We start from the raw sequence: 10,824 nt of genomic DNA, 5'->3' as shown, positions 1-10,824 counted from the left end.
CAGGTGACAGGGAACGTGGCCGGCTGCTCACACGCAGTCCAAGGCCTTCCCTTTTGAACTGAACGCAGTGAACCACAACGGTGCATGGGCTGCACAACGCAGTCTCCGTGCCAGCTCAAGTGGCACATGCAATGAACACAACGGATGGATGGATGGACACAAACATGGTGCACGGGCTGCCACTGCAGGCCCGTGTTGTAGCTGCCAGCAGGGCAGTTCTCGCAGCTTGCAAACTGTTGCCTTGATCCTGGCGCACATGGCAATGAACAGGGGGGGGGGGCAACGCAAAATTGTACGGGGGCTGGTGAACAGGGGCAGTGGGCATGGCATGGCAAAGGCAGCAGGCAAACACAGCCCGCAGAAGAAGGCAGCTGCAGGCAAACACAGCCGGCAGATGAACTGGCCGGCACAGGCCTTGAAGCAAAGCAGCTGCAGACAATCCGACCGGCACAGGCCTTGCAGCACAGCAGCTGTCGATGAAGTGGGCCGGCCTTTGCCTTGCAGCAACGCAGCCAGCAGATGAAGCTGGCCAGCCTTTGCCGTTCAGTGGAGGTTGGTGGAGGGAGTGCGGTGGTGCTGGCCACTCGGAAGGCGGGCTCGGACCTACTCTACGGTCTCCCTCCCAACTTATCGCCTTTGCCTGTCACTGTCTATACCCACTCCCTTAATTTGTCAAACCCCAATTTAGCCCCAACTTTTTTTTTTTTTTTTTACTTCCCCACTATAAATTGTCCCCTAACCCCCTGTACTGTCCTTGTTCGGCTAACCTATCCTGTCACCTAGCCTACTCCCAACCCCTACGTTCCCTTCCCAGAGGGGAATAAGGGAGAGCTAGCGTCCTGTGTCGAGGCCCAACGAAGCCTCAGAATGGCCTCCCCAGAGTTCAGCGATCTATAACCAAAGTGGGTCCAGCGGCCCACAACGACAGCGAGGGGATGGATGGTGCTGAGGGGTACATCTCCTAATCTACCCAAACCATTTAACTGTTAAACTACCCCGGGGCTTTCAACAAGCGCCTCTCGCTTAAACTATTGGTTCTAACAACCCAGATTCCCATCGCCTGTGTTGGTGTCCTCACAATTTCGGGCCTCGCCCCCCCAATTTTCTCTCTGTGCCCTCACACGGTCTCATGGCTGGAACACGTGGCTCCTTTTGGCAGGCACGACCCTCTGCCGAATCTCCCGCTATGGCACCCCCGGGCACTACACTGCCTCCGAGCCTACCAGCTCCCTAAACACCGGGGAGTGCCCCCCATGGCACCTCCCCTGAAACGCACACGTGGCAGGCTGGCTTCCCAGGCGCCTTTCTGAGGGTCACCCGTGCCCACAACACTGCCCACGCGGCTAATGGCGCTCCGGGCCCCCGCACCAAGCAGGCGCACCCGTGCCCACTACGCTATCCCGGCCCCCCATGGGCCCTTGGCCTACCACTGCCGACTAGCCTGGTGCCCGGGGTACCCACTCAGCGATACTCACCTTTCGCAGCCACGCTCCCAGCCCGTCAACAGGGCTCCTGCACCCCTCCAAATGGGTTTCGAGCCTACTTTCCCACCAACAACAAAACGACCTCCATTTTGTAAATTTAACTAACCCCCTAACTCACTCTACACTGACCCCGGGGTCCCTTGGGCGGGAGTCACTCCTCCCCCCAATCACTCATCGCACCATGCAGTCCCCATTCGCTCCATACCCTCAGACCCGCTGGCCTCACTCACTCACCAAGCACATGCTTCCACTTCACTCACCAACAACTCTTCAACACACTCACCGCTGAACTCTGCCATCCTTCTAACTACATCCCCTAACTAACTCGTGCTCCCACGTCGTCCCTTAAACTAGTAGCACGTTCCTTTTAACACTACGTAGCTAAGCTACGTCCCCTCTACACATTCACAAGTCTGTCACTGTTCTCAAATGTCCCAAAAATTATTTACCCAACCTACATCTGGCTACAATCCCTCTAACTAATCCATTCCACGGACTCCATGCGGACTTACCCCTGCCCCATGAAGTCGGTCTAGCTAAGCTAACCCTTCCCCCTAACTAGTTTCCATCCTGTGCCCTGGTCAAGGGGGTCTTCCACCCCTTGCCCAGGAATCCTGTGCACCCGAAAGTGAGGCTTGCTTTTTTTTTTCTTTTCTTTACATGCGCAGCACCAGCGCGGCAACTCACAGCTCGCGCACTTTGCACCTGCCCGTGACGTCATGCAGCTGCACGTGTACCTCGTCCCTCCTTGGACGGTACCATCCGGCAGGGATACCCCTCCTGCCGGATTCCAACCCCACGTACAGCCATGACGTCACCGTGCGCATAAAAAAACACAAGCCCCACGTCTCGAGGGGTTCCCCACGCGAACACATGTGCTTTGCCCATTGGAGCTTAACACACACGATCGCGTGGAGAACCCGTCCGGTCCAAATCCATAATCCTGCCTAAACTTTGTCCGTCCGCGGGATCGGCAAATCCACCGCGTGCGTTTCCGGACCGGGACTTCACTCTCGCAAGCGAGCACGTGGGGGCCTCGTGCGTTGCACAGCACGGACCTCGTGCTCACTGCTGGGTGAACCCGGCACGGTCCCCGAAACAACTACAGCCGCTACCCGGCTTTTGTCCCTCACATGTCACCGTCATAGTCTCCATTCCACCCACGCACTCCCGCGTGTTACGACGCTAACACACCTCACCATGAAACTCACACCGGGAGACGCGGCTGCATGTTCACACATGCCCACCGACATCTCCCTCACACACAGCGACCTTGCACACGCTGTCTCTCTCACACTCGGCCGCTCACTCACGCATGCCATTAACCTTGCACACGTGGCTCCACTCACTCGCGGCCTTTCACTCACTCGTGCCATTTCCCTCACACAAACCATACTACTCACACATGCGGGGGAACTCATCCACGGTACCTCACTCATACACCGTGCCTCACTCACACACGCGGGGGCACTCATCCGCGGTGCCTCATCCACACACGGCGTGCTGGGAAGCACCACCTTCTGCACACTTACCACCACACCACTCACACACGGGGTCGCTTCCACACACGGGGTCTTTGTCACCCACCCGGTCGCTCTCACACACGCCCTTGCACCCGCGCAATGCGTGCATTGCAGCACGCATTTCGCCACACTCGTGAACACACACCTCGACACCACACACACCGGGACAACCACACTGGGGATTCGTGTCCCCACAAGGGTCTCCGGGGCCTCTATACCCCCAAGCTCTCCGTGCACCCGTCCACAGCACTCGTCCCCTCAACCTCGCAAAGCACGACCGAACCCACCTGGTCGTGACTCGCCTCAAGGGGGCATACTCGCTCCCCTCGTTCCTGGAGGAGGCTATCCTGCTGCTCGCACTGGGTCTCTACCCAGTCCGCCAGCTCACCCCCATTATCCTCCACCACCTCCGTGTGTGTGTGTGTGTGTGTGTGTGCGTCACTAACCTTGTCCAATTCACCCTCTATCTCCCGTGTCTCTATACATTTTATTCTTTCTGTCGTCTCCTCGTGTCTATTGGTCTCTGCTTCTTTCTGGCGTCTTTCCCTTATCTTTATGTAGGTCAACCTTGCTTTCTCCTTAAGTCGCTCCCGTCCTTCCCTGTTTTTCACTCCTTGCTCTTTCACGATCTCCGCGTACCTCATCCTTGCTTTCCGTCTTAATTGTTCTTTTCTCTCCCTCCCAATTACTTTCACCTCGTCTCTTGTCTCCCGAATTATTTTCTCCTTACCCGCCTCCACCGCGGGCCCGACAGCCGTTGCACTCCCTCCCAGCTCGTTCGCTCCCACACGTGGAGTCGCCATTTTGAGCTCCGCCGCCATTGCCTTCATGCCCGCCTGCAGGCTTTGGCCCATGTTCTGCGTCTCACCCCGCAGCTCTTTCATTTCGAGTGCGTTTGTTTCCATTTTCGTTTTCATTTCGTTCATTTGCTTGTTCATGCCTTTTATTTCGTTTTTCATTTCATTTGTGTTTGTATCCATCCTCGCTATCATTGCCGCCAGCATGGCGCATAGCTGGGCCATGTCGGGTGCGCTTGGGTGAGCCGTTTCGGCAAGGATCGGGGGGGTTTTGGTGGAGAGGGGAAGGGGAGGTGTCATACACCGCGGCCGCCGCCGCACCTATTTCGGGCTCTGGGTTCAGTTGGGGGAGTTCGTGTTCCTGCACAACCAACATTTCCTGCTCGGGGTTTTCATTCTGGACCATGGATCCTACATTACTACACATATACATTTCTAATACCCCCGGCTCCCGCTCGCCTTGAGACGCCATCTTATTTCTCGTAAAGGGTTAATTTAGCTCGCTCGTAATTTGGAGGGAATCGGGGGTCGCTCCTCTCACCCCTGGACCGATTCCCGTGAATTTAGCTGGAGACAGGAGAGCCCGTTTTCCCGTTCTCCGATACCAGTGCCGCGAGGAGGGCGATGAGTTTATATCGCACGACCTGACACCAGTGTTGCAGATTCGCGCCCGCCGGCGTGCGAACGGCCACGTAACTCGAATCGCGGCACGTCGCCCACCGGACGGACAATCCCGTCCAATCCCGTCGTGACCCTCTCGGACTATATATATATACACACATACATACATATATATATATATATATGTATATATATATACATATATACATACATACATACATATATATATATATATATATGTATATATATACATATATACATACATACATACATATATATATATATATATATATACATACATACATACATACATATATATATATATATATACATACATACATACATACATATATATATATATATATATATATATATATATATACATACATACATACATATATATATATATATATATGTATATATATATATATATATGTATGTATGTATGTATATATATATATATATATATATACATACATACATATATATATATATATATATATATACATACATACATACATATATATATATATATATATATATATATATATATACATACATACATACATATATATATATATATATATATATATATATATATGTATATGTAGCGTCGATGATTCAGCGTCTCCCTTCAGCGTCGATGATTCCTGCCACGTCCACTCGCCCCGAACCTCACCTCGGAATTCGGATCAGGAGAGCGAGAGGGGCGGAGCCAGTGGGGGTCAGAGGTGAAAGTGCGGAGATCAGATCTTGCCTCAATAACCCTATAAAACAGCGCGCAGAGCGCCAGTTGAGTCGGTCGGGGTCTGGAGCGGTGTGAGGAGCGGAGTTCTAGCCCAGTGGAGGGCAGTGGAAGTTCAGGTTCACCGAGGAGACGGAGTTGGGAGCACAGCAGGCCAGCCGTGCCACACGGAACTGCGGATTTGTGTGGGACGTGGGAAGAGCCAGAGAGAGGTCGCCAGCCAGCATCAAACGGTCCAAGGTGATCGGGCTTCAGGACAGTCCGAGCATCGCGAGGGACGGACGGGCTCTTAAAGAGAGCATCAACTCTGAAAGAGCATAAGGCCTGTTCGTTCCTCTGAGGCGTTGCCGGCTGGGCCCGAATCACCAGGCCGTCGGAGGAGCCCTGGGCCGAACCGCGGTCACGACAGCGGCCGTAGGGACGGGATGTCGCGACTCGCCCCAGTGAGGTGAAGGTAACCAGCGCGGCCTCGCAGAGCCTCTGCAGTCGACACGGCTCCGTGCAATAAAGACGCAAAGAGGTCCAGTCTACCCCTCGTCTGTCCTGGGGTTTTTCCTTGCTTTTGAATGAAAGTTGTGGCGCCATGTCCGCAAGTAGAACTGTATAAGTGACTGTACATAATAGATAGACGGTAGTAGCTCTTTTGCATTGCTTTTGCTTGATTGATACATGACTGCATGCGTGTTTTGCATACCTGCATACCTGCATGACTACATCATTGTTTATACATGCCTATGTGTTGTTCGTAAATAAATGTGCTTGTTTAAATGGACCCCGTTCGTTGCGTCTTTTCCTTAACTGAGCTGCCATCTTGCACTCGGAATATAGTTGGTTTTTAAATAGCCGGTAAAGTGATCGAGTCCAACGGGACTGCGCGATAACACCCGGCTCGGTTATCCCAAAAGGAAGCGAGCTGATTAAGCGGCTCGTTTCCAAGCGGTCCCGTTGTGGTACAATCTCTCGGTAATCTGCCCGCGCGATTAATTAGGTATATCGGCGATTGACCCTGTAGCGCGGGTAGAGTATGGACAAGGTTGTGGTGTGCTCAAAAACACACCCGTGTCTGGTTTTCGGCGTTGATCCAGAAAGCCGCGACTGGATTGTCCGTCCGTTAGGCGAAGCAGCAGCTATTGGTTAAACGCGGTCGTTCGCATGCTGGCCTGTGGAGATCTGTAACTATATATATATATATATATATATATATATATATATATATATATATATATATATATATATATATATATATATATATATATATATTCCTCTCTCACTCTCTCCCTCCAAAGCCAGTTTACAGACTAGGCATCCTCTGTTGTACAAATTACTTCCTTGGCACACCTAAATTCCTATCCACATACAAGGCCTCATTTGCAGCCTAATGGAACACTGCTCCCCATTTTGGGCTGGTGCCCCTGCCTCACACCTTACTCAGCTTGATGCCGTGGAAACCAAGGCCTTCACGTTTATTGGAATCTCCATCGATGAAGCTGAGTCTCTGGGCCAATCACTTTCCCAATGCAGGCAGGTCAGTAGTCTCTCTATCTTATACAGCCTCCCTTCTGGTCTTGCACCCTCTGCTCTTTCCATACTTTGTTCCCATGCCCCCCTCCAGGTTTCTGCAGGGTGCACATGGTCCCTATCAGCCCCCTGCAAAATTCCCAACATCCAGAATCACTGCTCACCTCCACTCATTCATTCCACTTTTTTTCCTACCTGTGGAACCAACTTCCACATTCTCTTCAATCTTGTTCTTCCATCCACCTTTTCAAGACAGCTGTTCCCCTACCATCTCAGATCACCCCCAATCTAAAACCATTATCTTCTCTACCCTCATTAACCCCCCAACCCCCAATGCCATGTCTTTGCTTCCTGAGAGTTTGCTTCTGCATTCACCTTGTCCACCACATGCATCCTCCCCTACTCATTCCTCCTCACATCCCATATTTCTCAAAGTCTCCCTGTATTTAATTTTGGCCCTCAACCCTGCTGTTCCTTTGCCCCCCACCCCACCCCCTCATTTTCTGCCATTCCTTTTGTTCTGTTGCATCCTCATCCGTTCTATGTCTTATCTCTTCCACGAGCCTCAGCTTTGTGTCCAGAAATAAAGTGTGTTTAAATATTTAATTTTCCTCCATTCAAACATCACACATTTCTTATCGATGTAGTGGATGTCTGCTGAGAAAGTCTTCCTTTAAAAATCTCCCCCATCGCCTGGTGTCCCCCTTGCACCAACCACATGTTCACAGCAATATCTTCAGCTGCTGCATCTGGTGGTGCAGCATGTATCAAAGCTAAGAGCATATCCATATGCGAGCAACATGATGTCTGAGAATTTTATTGCACAAACACGAGCTGCCTTTATTCTCGAAAAGTCAGCAGTTTTCCACTGATGGTACACCAGATAAATAGGAATACCATGCCGATGGTACAACAACCATTCCACCATTCCAACATCCCTTGATTGGCATGCAACACAACAACATCGAGCTCATCCAATGGAAGAGGAACTAAGGTCGACACTGTGCCATCGCTTCCCAATTCGGACATATTCAAGCTGATGAGTCAAAGGGCCGATCCGATAATGCAAGTTATCGGGACAAATCAATTTACAGGAGCAGAAAACTATGATGTCATCACAAAGAAAGAAGATTTTGGATTTACCTTAATTATCTCCACCACCGAAGATGGACGGAGGTTATGTTTTCATCCTCGTTTGCCTGTTTGTTATGGATATCTCAGAAATTTATGGACATTCGGACGAAACTTGGTGGACAGGTAGTGTGTGCGACAAGGACGAATCGATTCAATTTTGGTGAAGATCAGGATACCAGAATTTTTAAAAGTGATTCTTCACCATTGAGTGGAATGGACAAATATGATATCTAGCTTGATATTTCAAAAAAATTGTGGACGGATTCGGACGAAACTTGGTGGATGAGTTGGGTCGGTGATAAGAAGAAGCCCATTCGATTTTGGTTGAGGTCAGGATGCAGATCCGGCCTTTCAGTGGAATGCAAAACGTAAACTGTTCAACCTGGTGGAGGTATGCTCTCCACTGAGTGCTGTTCTAGTTTTGTATGTTCTTCTCACCTTTGACAAATTTCAATTGTGATTGCACGCATTACAAGAAGTTCCCGTCTGGAACACAAGTTTGGTCAACTCATCTTGTCCTGCAATTTTTTGGTTTCATCACACTTCTTCCATAAGTGTAGTCCAATTTCAATTTGTAAAAACATGGAAAAGTCACCTGAAGGCAGGTGTAGTGTGCACGTGGAAAGTCTATAATGCACATTTTCAATCGGGGTGGATAAACCATGAGGCATGATGAGCAAATTCCACCTCTGGGATTGTATGCCTGGCAAAGCCTGGGAACCAGAGCACAGCTGCTACTTGGACAATCAGAATCGCGAAGGGCCACATCGAAGCATGAAGAAACTTTCGAAAAAAAATGTTGTCTCCATTAAACCGTATGCTACTTCTGCTTCATATGGATGACAGACAGATAATGAAGATCAAAACAATCAATAGGAGCTTTATCCTCCACAACATGTGGGATGGCAGGATAACCGAGAGGTGATGTCGAACCTGGGTTTGAATCCCAACCGAGCTATAAACTGTCATCCTGGTGTTTTGCAGGCAGAGTGATTCGTCAATGTGTGTGCTGTACATTGAGAGGTTTTTTAAGCCGTGTGTCCTTTAAAGTCCAACGGTATTCTTCGCAAAAAGTGGGGCAAAGCTATTTCCAGACCATGAACAAATTGCATATTCCTACTCCAGTGGAAAGGGGGCACTGCATCAGTGATTCAGCTGCCCCCACAGCAAATTATGCAACCCAGAGCCACATGCTGCGTACAAAAGAAGAACAAAATATGACGAGGAGCTTGTTTTTCTTTGTAAATTTGGGGGTGATCGCAGGAGCACCTGGCTCGGTCTGTCTCAGGTTTGTGAGTCAATGTTCTTCGAATCCCTCCATCAGTTAACTTGGTCATCTTTTCATTTTCGCTTCAAAAGGTTCCACGAACAAGATATTCGTAGTCAAAGGCCAAGAAGAAAAACAAGCATAGCGAGGCCTAGTCACATACTAAACGAGAAAACATCCCAAAATGTAAAGGCCGTGAGCATCCGCTTTGAACTTGAAATAAACTTGGCGAAAACAGCAAAAAAAAAAAAAAGTCCATTTTATTAGCTAGAATAATATATCCATATTCTCAAAATAAAGGTTTGTTGAAAATTTGATGACAAAAGCTGAAAGTTATGGAGATCCTAGTGTTTTGCAGGCAGAGTGTACAGACACACTGAAGCTAAAATGATAAATGAGTAAATAAACATGGAAGGTATCAAAAACCAGCCGTTTCGTGCTGTTGCGTGGCAGCCGTGCTGAAAACAAGGAAAAACAACAAAATTAAGCACAGGATCAGGCCATTCGGCCCATCATGCCTACACTACACCAATACCAGATTAAATTAATCTTTGACAACGACTTCATTTCATTGGAGGAATGAGAGGAGGAGTGGGGATGAGAACAGTGTGGCAGGCTCAGGAATATCACCAGGATGCTGAAAATATAAATAGGACCACTGGACCTGTAGCTTATCTTGGCCCTGGCCTAATTTTCTAACCCAAATTTGGTGGCATTCTGATTGGTGGATCTGGAGAAGAAGAGTTTTGAAGGAATTTACCCGGTTTTCCCCAAAAATTACTTAAGTCGGCCATTTTGACACACTTCTGGTCACGTGATCGGCACGGCCTCCACAATTTAACATCAGAACCCTGTCCTAATATTGGAACCAAAATTTGGTAGCATTCTGACTGGTGGGTGTGGAGAAGAAGATTTTTGAATAATTTTACTAAGTCGGCCATTTTGACCTACCGAAAGTCAAGCAGTTTGGCAGTTTGGCCAGAGAAGTCAAAATCGGAGATGGACGGACAGTCGGATGGATGGTGCACGATGACGATACCATATCTGGAATTTAAATTCCAGATTAGGTATAAATGGTGGAAGGAAATGTTTTTTTTTGGGGGGGGGGGGGGGTGGTGGTAGGTGAAGAATGTACAACACCAGCCACACACTATCCTTTTACGAGACCTCGTAGACATCACATTCAGCATAGATGTATACAATCACCCATCTACACTCAAGTTACTTACAAGACCCACCAATATAACGATCTCTAATGCATGTAGGTACCTATCTAATTCCAATTTAAACCTATCTGCTGTTTCTGCTGCCACTACCTTTTCAGAGAAACCACTCCATGCATTAACTACTCTCGAAGTGAAAGCCCCCCCTGCCTTACTACCATCTTAAGTCTCCTCTTCTTTGCTTTCAAGCAATGCCCCCCAGTTCTTTTTCTGTCCATTTTGCTAAATCATTCTTCTGCACTTATTTTCTCGATACCCTTCATTATCTTAAACATCTCTATCATAAACCTTCGTAGCCCCCTCCTTTCTGATGTATGAGCACATTACCTGTAGGATGATTGCGTCACCCCCTACAGTGGAGCGCGTGCGCACACATACACACACACACACACACACACACACACACACACACACTCAATTACATTTTAATTGTGAATAAACTCACATGCAATTCTGACAACTCAACAAAAAGCTGCAGACCACCCCTCCCAACTCTGTCCCATCTTTGCTCT

Source organism: Eptatretus burgeri, chromosome 8 (genome assembly GCF_056783735.1).
Source record: "Eptatretus burgeri isolate ZD-2024b chromosome 8, Ebu_testis_v1, whole genome shotgun sequence".
NCBI lineage: Eukaryota > Metazoa > Chordata > Myxini > Myxiniformes > Myxinidae > Eptatretus > Eptatretus burgeri.
Note: the sequence above shows the minus strand (reverse complement) of the source record.